Source organism: Dermacentor albipictus, unplaced genomic scaffold (genome assembly GCF_038994185.2).
Source record: "Dermacentor albipictus isolate Rhodes 1998 colony unplaced genomic scaffold, USDA_Dalb.pri_finalv2 scaffold_24, whole genome shotgun sequence".
In the NCBI taxonomy this organism is placed as follows: domain Eukaryota; kingdom Metazoa; phylum Arthropoda; class Arachnida; order Ixodida; family Ixodidae; genus Dermacentor; species Dermacentor albipictus.
The window spans coordinates 2,173,514-2,182,756 of NW_027225578.1; positions in this window are offsets into that span (position 1 = coordinate 2,173,514).

A 9,243-nucleotide genomic window follows, 5' to 3' on the forward strand; every position below is an offset into this window, starting at 1 on the left:
GCCAAGGGAGAAGGAAGGAGAAGAAAGTGGGCCGTATGAGATTTCGGCTGTGCGGTGGGCGAGGAACGCAGTGACGTAAGCATGGACACGGGGTCCGACATGGAGGGAGGAGAGAGCGTCCAGGATGGCGGTGTGGTGTACATTGTCGAATGCTTTAGTAAGGTCCAGCGCCAGGATAGCTCGAGTGCGTTTGTGGTGGGAGGGGTGTAGGACATCCTCGGAAAGTTGGAGCATGACATCCTGAGTGGACAGCTGGGGACGAAAACCGAACATGGAGTCCGGATAAAAGTCGTGATCATTCAGATAGGTCTGGAGGCGGGCCAGGATGACACGCTCGAACAGCTTGCCGAGACAGGAGGTGAGAGAGATGGGGCGGAGGTTTTCGAGGGCAATAGGTTTGCCGGGTTTGGGGATGAATGAGACACGTGCATGGGTCCAGGAGGATGGAAGAGTGCCAGCCTGCCAATGTGTATTGAGGAGATAAGTAAGGGCTTCGAGGGAGGGGGTGTCTAGGTTGCGGAGTACCTTGTTGGTGATGCGGTCTGCCCCCGGGGCCGAGGTGGTGCGGAGTGTGAGTAGCGCCGCACGAACCTCGCCCACGGATATGTCTGCCTCAAGGTCAGTGTTTGGGGAGCCGGAGTAGGTTGGAAGCGGAGTAGGTAGGTCGGTGCAGAGGTAGTGGTCCCGGAGAGCCGCCAGGAAGTCAGTATCAGTGAGTGGGGAGGAATGAAGGAGATGGGAGATATCCTTGCGCTGGGAAGCTTTAGTGGGTGTAGGGTCTAGCAGCACCCTGAGAAGCGACCACGTGTCGTGGAGGCCCAGGTTGCCTGCCATGCGGTCGCAGGTCTGGCCCCACTGTTGTCTAACGAGAGAGGCGCAGTGCTCCTCCATGTCCAACGCGAGTCGGGCCAAACGGAGGCGCAGGCGGCGATTGTATTTCTGAGCCTGCCACCGGCGGTGGACAGCCTGATAGGCCTCCCAAAGGTGCAGCAGACGGCTGTCTGCCGTAGTGGAGTGTGGTGCTGTAGGGAGCGTGGATGTGGCAGTGTGGACGTCCGCCAAAAGTGTCTCGGTCCAGGCAGAGAGATCGGTGATAGGAGCAGAGGAGGAAGTAGAGAGACGAGTGGAGCGAAAGCGGTCCCAGTCGACTATCTGGGTGAGACGAGTAGAGGCGCGAGCAAGGGAGGGGAGTGGGAAAGTTGTACAGAGGACGTAGTGATCGCTACCGAGGAAGACCCCTGTATTAGTCCAGGTCGGATTGGCGACATTTTTGGCGAGGGTAAGGTCTGGATTGGTGTCTCGTTGAACACTAGATCCGATCCTGGTGGGGCAAGCGAAGTCATTAAGGACCGAAAGGCACTCGTTGTGGATGAAAGTCCAGAGTGAGTGGCCTTTGCGAGTGTTCTGGGGGTAGCCCCAGCTGGTATGTGGGGCATTGAAGTCGCCAAGAACGACCAGGGCGTTGCGGCCAGCGCAGGAGAGCGCTCGGCGGAGGACGAGGAGGAGAGGAGCTGAAGGGGCTTTGGGAGGGCTGTACACATTGAGAACAAAGAGGCTTGTTTCAGTGCGACGGCGAGGAAGGATTTCAAGGAGGAGATGGGCACAGTCCGAAACGTCCAACTGGTGCTGCACGGCAGCAAGGTTGCGCTGCACCAGTGTGGCAACGTTTGGGCGGACCTCAGAAGAAGGATGGAAGGAGGTGTAGTCGCGCAGTTTCACGGGGGTTAGGGGTTCCTGGAGTGCTAAGACGGAGGGGAGAGTGTCGGGAGGGATGTTCTGGAGGTGGAGCTGCAGGGTGTTCCGCTTGCTGTGGAACCCCCGACAGTTCCACTGCCAGAAATTAAGGCGCGTGGGGTGTCTGGCCATGATGGATGGCGGAGTCCCCCAACAGAGTAGGGGTAGGTGCCGGGGTGAGTGGGACAGGGAGCGACAGGTGTGCGACGGTGGCCTCAGTCGCGCTTTGGCGGGTCTCTAAGGCCGCGACCCTGGTGTCTAGGGCGGTAAGGTGGGTTTCGATGGCGGCCACACGGGTGTCGATACTGGCGACGTGCTCCTCAAGTCGCGCAAAGCGGGCCATGACGCGCTTCTCAAACGCCTCCAAGAAGGAGGTTGTCTGGCGAATCACGTCACGCTCGGGCGCGACGGGGTCGGAGGAAGGTGATCGGCGTTTGAGTGGGGGACTGCGGTTGGGGGAGGCGGCGCGCGATGATGCAGCAGAGGATGCCGTATTCATCGGCTGCTCAGCTAGCGACGGCGGCTGTGGAGGTGCGGGAGCTGGGGAAGTAGGAGGAGGAGCGGGGGAGGACAGACGCACTAGCGCGGCCTGCAGCTGGCGCGACAGCTCCTGAATTTGGAGCTGCTGGGCAGCGATAGTGGCCTCGAGGGCCGCGGTTTGGGGGTCCGACGTGTGAGGCTGCGGTTTCCAGCTTACCGGTGATGTGGTGGTGGTGGCGAGGGCGGTGGACGCCTCGGACCTAGGCAGAGGCGAGAAGGAGACGGAGCGGTGGCGGCTGGCAGACGTGGCACCACGGGAAACAGAGTGGCGGCGGGGACGGGAAGGCCGGGAGGTGTTGAGGATGGGCGCGGTGGGTGGCGCTGGTGTAGGAGGCTGGTGCTTGGATGTGGCCGGGGGCGATGACGGGCCATTCCGCTCGAACCGGAGCCCGCACGAGCGCGAGCCCGTGACGTGGGCTCCCTTGCACAGGATGCAGCAGGGGACGCAGACCGGGGGCTCGACTGGCTTGTGGGCCTGGCTGCAGCGGTGACAGAGGGCGGACTTGGGCTTGGTGCATACATCCGCTCGGTGGCCAGGAGCCCAGCAGTTCGTGCAGGCTTCGGCTCTCGGGCGGAACGGGTGGCAGCGGTAGACCCCGCAGTTGAAGACGATGGTGGAGGGAAGAGTAGAAGTGCCGACGAAGGTGATGAGAATGGATTGGGAGCGCCCCATCTGGCGTGCGTCAGCGATGGCGCAGGGGGTGTTAACGTTCATTGACTGGAGGTCTTGGACGATCTCGTCCTGGGTTTGGGAGTCCACTGCCTTGTATATGATGCCGCGGAGGGCGTTGTCGGGTGCGGCCATGTAGGCATGCAGGGGGTAAGATATGGCACCCAGGCGGAGTTCCGAGACTCGGAGGTAGAGGCGAGCGCGCGGCTCGGATGGGGTGCTGACAGTAAGGGAGTTGTTGTACGGATTTATCCGTACGCGGTCGGCGGTGCGTGCGCTGGCGTAGTCGATGGTCGCACGAGTGCAAAGGATTTGGAGCAGGGCTCCGTTAGTGGTTGTGCGGAGGTCAAGCCCTCCTCCCGGTCTGTAGACGATCTTGAAGTCCTCCGCTGGGAGGCGAGGTAGGGGAGCGTGACGACGGAGAGTGGTAGCGCAGGCAGTCTTGGGTGGTGGCGAGGCAGGCGGTGGCGAGACGACAGGCTGTTGGGCCGCGGCTGCACGGTGTGCTTTCACGGCACGGACCCAACGTGAGTCAGCTTCAAGCTCGGCAGGGCTGATGGAGGTGTCTGCGACTTGATATTCCATGTCGGCGTGTGACGAGGTCTTTAGCGCACGTAAAGGGACGAGAGACATAGGCAAGACGCGGACACAGCGCTAAACGAGGATAAACCAGCGTATAGCAAATCATGTCAAAGTGTCGAAAAAAATTAAAAAAATAGAACAGGAGATGAAACGCGCATGGCCAACATGAGGTTTGGTGTCATGATACAAATGAGAACAAGTAGGAGTAATGATGTTAGATTCATTCAAGCAGTGGAGATAAAAACCTGAAGTTTATGTGTATGCATGCTATTTTCTTCTGGTTTCAGTCATTACTTTTAACCGAAGACAGATTTCTATAACTAAGGTTCTTTGACCCGGCTCCCTTCCTCCCACTCCCCTTTTCTTTCTTTTCAGAGCCCACCGAAATTACACGCATAGTTCCTGCTTTTAGAAAACCATGCACACTGGATTCACAGCGGGTATACTTGTAGATGTATATTATATATGTTCAGTTTTTATCGCTGCTGCGTGAAAGATTCCAACAGCAGCACCCCTACTTGTTCCATTTGTATCACAACGCTAAACATCCCCTAGGTCCTCCTCTGTTATTGTCATAGCAGTTATATGGACACCCCAAGTGCATATGGACACTCCAAGTGCACTCCGACGGTGTCACCTCGAGGTTCCGTATAAAGTGCAAGTGCGATAACACCGTTGCCGTGCGCTCTACACTGCATGTGCGAGTGAAGGTGCGCGAGGGGAGCACACAATCGCGACTCAATCTCACCCGCGCGAAGGAGACGAAAGCGGGGAGGAAGCGCGCAGTATTCCGTCGTGTGCGACGCACCCAACGTTGCGAGGCGCTAGGAAGAGGGGAGACGGGGAAGGGGGAGAGGCTGCGTTCAGTCCCGGCTGCAACTTCGCGTGTGGCTGCTGCACGCGTCGCGCAGCCGTACCTTGACAGCGATCTGCGGTGGGGCACAGTCTAGCTGTGCCGCGTGTTCTGGCCTCTCACTTTGCGTCGAAGCGCTAGAAAGCACGAATGTCACTGCGCTCGCTGCTGCAGCTGCCGCGTTTAGTCATGCGAACAAACGTTTTGACAGCGCGTTTCTGTCAAATGTGTCACAGTCAAATGCGTTATGTTTGCTTGTGCGCGCGTGACATCATGCTTGTTAATTTAGTTAGTGTGGCTATGTTCACAGCCTTGTACGACCAATAAAACCACTATCTCTACTTCGTATAGCTGTCCACGAATTCGCAAGCGCAATCGATGTTTCGCCTTTCGGGCGAAACTGCAACTTTTTTTAGTACTTTTTTGGGTCAAGGTAGGAGCGATATGTGATATCAAATGATAAGGGTGTAAGAGTTGCGCGTATATAAGAACTCTCCCAATGAAAGCACTTACTGCCTTTACGACGACAAGTACCCTTGCCGAAATCTTAGCTCGAGCCACATTCCTTGCTCGGCAACGGCTCATCACGTGCGCGCGTGCGTGCGTGCGTATTAGTCACGTGGTACTGACGGTGAAGGAAGCAAAACTGATGGCGAAACTAGCGTTTTATTGGGCGAACTTGCGCCCCCAAAAGCAAGTTGCACTCAAAGCACAGCAATAACGGCGAACACAGTCGGCGAAATGTAGTCAACGAGTCAAGCGCGTAGTCTTTTATACATCTGTCGATCGCCGAAGGTTCCACAATAATCGCTGGTGCCCGCGTGTCTACCAGAATGTTCTACTCCATTCGCGTCCTGCGCTGAGCGACAACATGTTAGACGATGAAGCGAGGTCTTCCGATGATCAAGTACACGTGTAATATACACGTGACATATTGCCGTGCTAGGGAACGATCCCACGTGCATAATGCGAAGACGTCAAATCGTTCCCAACTAGCGGCAAGTTTTTCATCCACTTTCATTGCCATTGATTTATCATTACTTTATTTAATTAGTAAGCACAAGTAATCTCCTGCATGTTGTCCTCTGTATTTCTTTGTTGGCTTCTTATATTGTAGATATATATTTACTAATTGAAGTAAATTATAAATTGTTGAAACAGAAAATGGATGAAAAATTGCCACAGGCGGGGAACGATCCCATGTCTCATATACATAGGGTGCTTTTTAGCTGCACCAATTGTTTAAGTATTGCGTATGGAAGATAGCCCAATTGCAACCATTGATTTAAATGACTCGATGAGGCGGCCATTAGTTCTACGAGAAATCAATGTTCAATTGAATAATTTACGCGATTACGCTACAGAACTTTCTAATTGATTAAGCCACATTTAAATCTATGAGTTAGAGCCGCTGAGTTTGCACGGCGTATCCACTTTGAATTGGTGCTATCCAGAGAGTTCGTTCCGAGATATTTTGAGTGTCCGACGAAATTAATTGGCGTTCCAGTTACTTTTTTTTTATGAAGAGAGTTTTATGTATTGAAGCACAAAAAGGAAGTGGAATGCATTTCGACGGACACTGAGAATGAATATCTCGGAACTTGTGCTGTCCAGAAAACTCGTTAAGAGTGGATACGCCGCACGAACTCAGCCGCTATAACTTTTAGATTGAAATATGTGGCGTAACTGATGACTTCGTTAGCGCAATTACGGTTATCAGCCAATTGAACGTTTCGATTTCTAAGATAAGTAATGACCGCCTCAGCGAACAATTTAGATCAAGGGTTACAATTGCGCTACCTGCTTTACGCAATCTAAAAGAAATTGGTGGAGCTAATGAAAACCCTGTATATGGATGGGACAAGTCATGCAAAATTCCGCAAAACTGAATAAGCCAGTGGCCATTGCTTTGAAGAGAATCAAACTACCCGTCTCCTGGGAGCTTTAATTGCCAGATTCGAGTGTATTTAAATATAGACAGCTACTTTGTAATAGCTTATAAAGTATGCAGTAATACTGATCTGAAAACGATGGGTGAATGTTGTTAACTCGCTACTTTGCAACGCAGTGTTTCGCAGATGAAAAGTCGCACACAGTCCGTTTGGTCCGAGTTCATATTTTATTTAAATTGCAAAAACGCAGCAGTTAGCCTGAACTAATTCAGTGCCATTAAGCTTTCAAACAAGAGCACCTACGGTATTCTGAACGCTATAACAGCAAAATTGAAGGAAATCCCAACACTTTGTTACAGCACAGCATTCTTTTGCCTCAATTAGTCATCGTTTGTGTGCCAATCAGAAACCATGCTGCCAGTACCGCCTAAGAATTAACTTTACTGTGCTTCCATCTGAACCTAAACCATGTAGTAATGATAGATGCCAAATAGATGCGAACGCATAAGTGAAATCAAAGTAGCAACAAGAATTCAATGTGTGCACCATGTGCACGTGAGCATGGCGACCTTCCACGCAAATTGAATTAACTTCCTGGGTACGAATGCTTCATGTGCGGTGCCGTAGTGGCAAGTTGCGTACATTTTGGTGGTTGCTTTTCTCGCACATTCGTTGCGACAATCCTGGAGAAAAATGGTGTCTAGTTCAATGAACTTTTTCGGAAGTTGGCGCCTGATACATGCTTGCTAGTCTGCCTTCTTTTCGCACTTCAATGTTGTGCACGGTCACTGGCATGAAGCCAGTACCCGCGCCATATTCGGCCAAAATGTTTGCACAGTTCTCATCCAATCCATGCTAACACAATCCGCGTACTCGGCCTCTTCACGCAAACTCACGGGCCCAACGGCAAAACCATTGATAAACAAGAAGTGTGCGCCCAACAGATGATGCGACTCATCTGAATTGCCAACCAACACTATGGCATTAAAAAAGCCTACCTCATACGGTTGGTACAAGCCTTCGTGCTCAGCCGCATCACCTACATTACCCCGTACCTCTGCCTCAAAGTGGCTGAGAAAGATAAAATAGAGGGAATTATCCGAAGGGTCTTGGCTCTTGGGCTACCTATCAGTACAGCCAACGCTAAATTGCTAGCCGTAGGTGTGCACTACACCCTTGAGGAACTTGTGGAAGCACACCTTATAGCTAAATACGAAAGGCTAGCTCAGAGTGCCGCCGGGCGAAACATCCTCGAGAACCTCCGCATCAACTACAAGTCGATGGAAAGCTCTAAAGTAGGCATTCCTCACGATCAGAGGCACCATATCAAAATAATCAACTTCCTAAAAGCATGCACCCCGAATTCCACGAGGAAGGGTGGGCCGAGTGGTCCAAAGCCCTACATCAGAAACTCCACGCCTTCAAAGACGCCAAACTCTCCCAAATTACTGGACGCGTTTTCGCTATTCGCTACATGCCTCGGAAGATTAAAATGTTAATTTATAATGCTTTATTTGCGAGCCACTTTCATTATTGCTGCCTTATCTGGGGCACCACATCTGTTACAAATATTAACCGTTTGCTTGTAATACAAAAGAAAATTGTTCGCGTAATTAGTAATATGCCCTTTGACTCCCCATCTGAGCCCCTATTTAAAAAACTTCGGGTACTTAAAGCCAATGATATGTTTAACTACCACCTTGCTCTTGGATACCTAAAAGAAACCAAACAGAACTTAAGCCTTGTTTCATCTCTGGCTAGATTAAAACACAACATCCCATGTTATAACACCAGGTCCCCGGAATACTGGCATGTGCCGCATGTGCGTTCAACCTATGGTAACCAAATGACTTGTTACACTTTCCCCACTCTGCTGAATAATCTCAGATCTGCGTCCATCGATGTACGAAATTGTTCTGGCAGAGACCTGTATAATTTCTATTGCCCCAAGAATTAATTGGGTTTAACCATGTACCTAATGTTTTTCTTAAGAGTTTTGTGTATCTATATATCTATATTGTTTGTTTTTCCTGAGCTGTTTCATGTGTGAAGCAAATTGTTTAATTGAGATCTGTGTACTACATGCCATTACTCTTTCCTTTCTCCATTTTCGTTGTTCCTCTTTTCCTTTCATTTTATTCTTTTTTTTCTCGCTCCTTGCTGTCTGCTGCCTTTTGGACCTTCTGGTTATTAGGACCAGTCAAGTTGCTTCTGTAGCAACGTTTTTCCTAATGCCTTGGCACTTTGTAACACTTGTTTTTATGAATAAAGGTTATTATTATTATTATTATTATTATTATTATTATTATTATTATTATTATTATTATTATTATTATTATTATTATTATTATAGTATATATCGACGCAGCAGAATGCATAGAACGCAACTGTATGTCTCTCGCAGTGGTGAACGCCTCAGGTCAAATGCGCACTGGTGGTTCAATCCAAGCCAGAAGCACTGAAACAACGGAAGAGGCGGCCATTGCCCTGACAATAGCCTCCTCACATTGTCATTACATTATTAGCGGTATCAGAGCAGCAGAGCGCAAGGTTGCGAAAGGCTGGGTCTCGGCTTCTGTACAACACATACTAGACAACCAACACCCACGACCAATCCAGATCATTTGGGCACCAGCCCACACCCGCCTACCCGGCAACGATGCTGCCGACACCGCCGCTCGAGGATTCGCCAGCCGAGCAACCGGACAGCTCACGCTAGGATCCCAGGGATGGCATGCTCAGTTACCAGGAAATGGCTCGTCACTACAGGTCAGCCAGGGCAGTGTACCCGCCAGCACATAAGTCGCTTAACCAGCGACAAGTAGCTTGGAGATGACTTGAGACGAACTCCTACCCCAATCCCATAGCCTATTACTACTACTACCCGGACCACTACACTAATACATGTAAACGTAAGAAAAAAAGCGAATCTGTTCCATATTATGTGGTCGTGCGCAGGGGAATATCGCAAA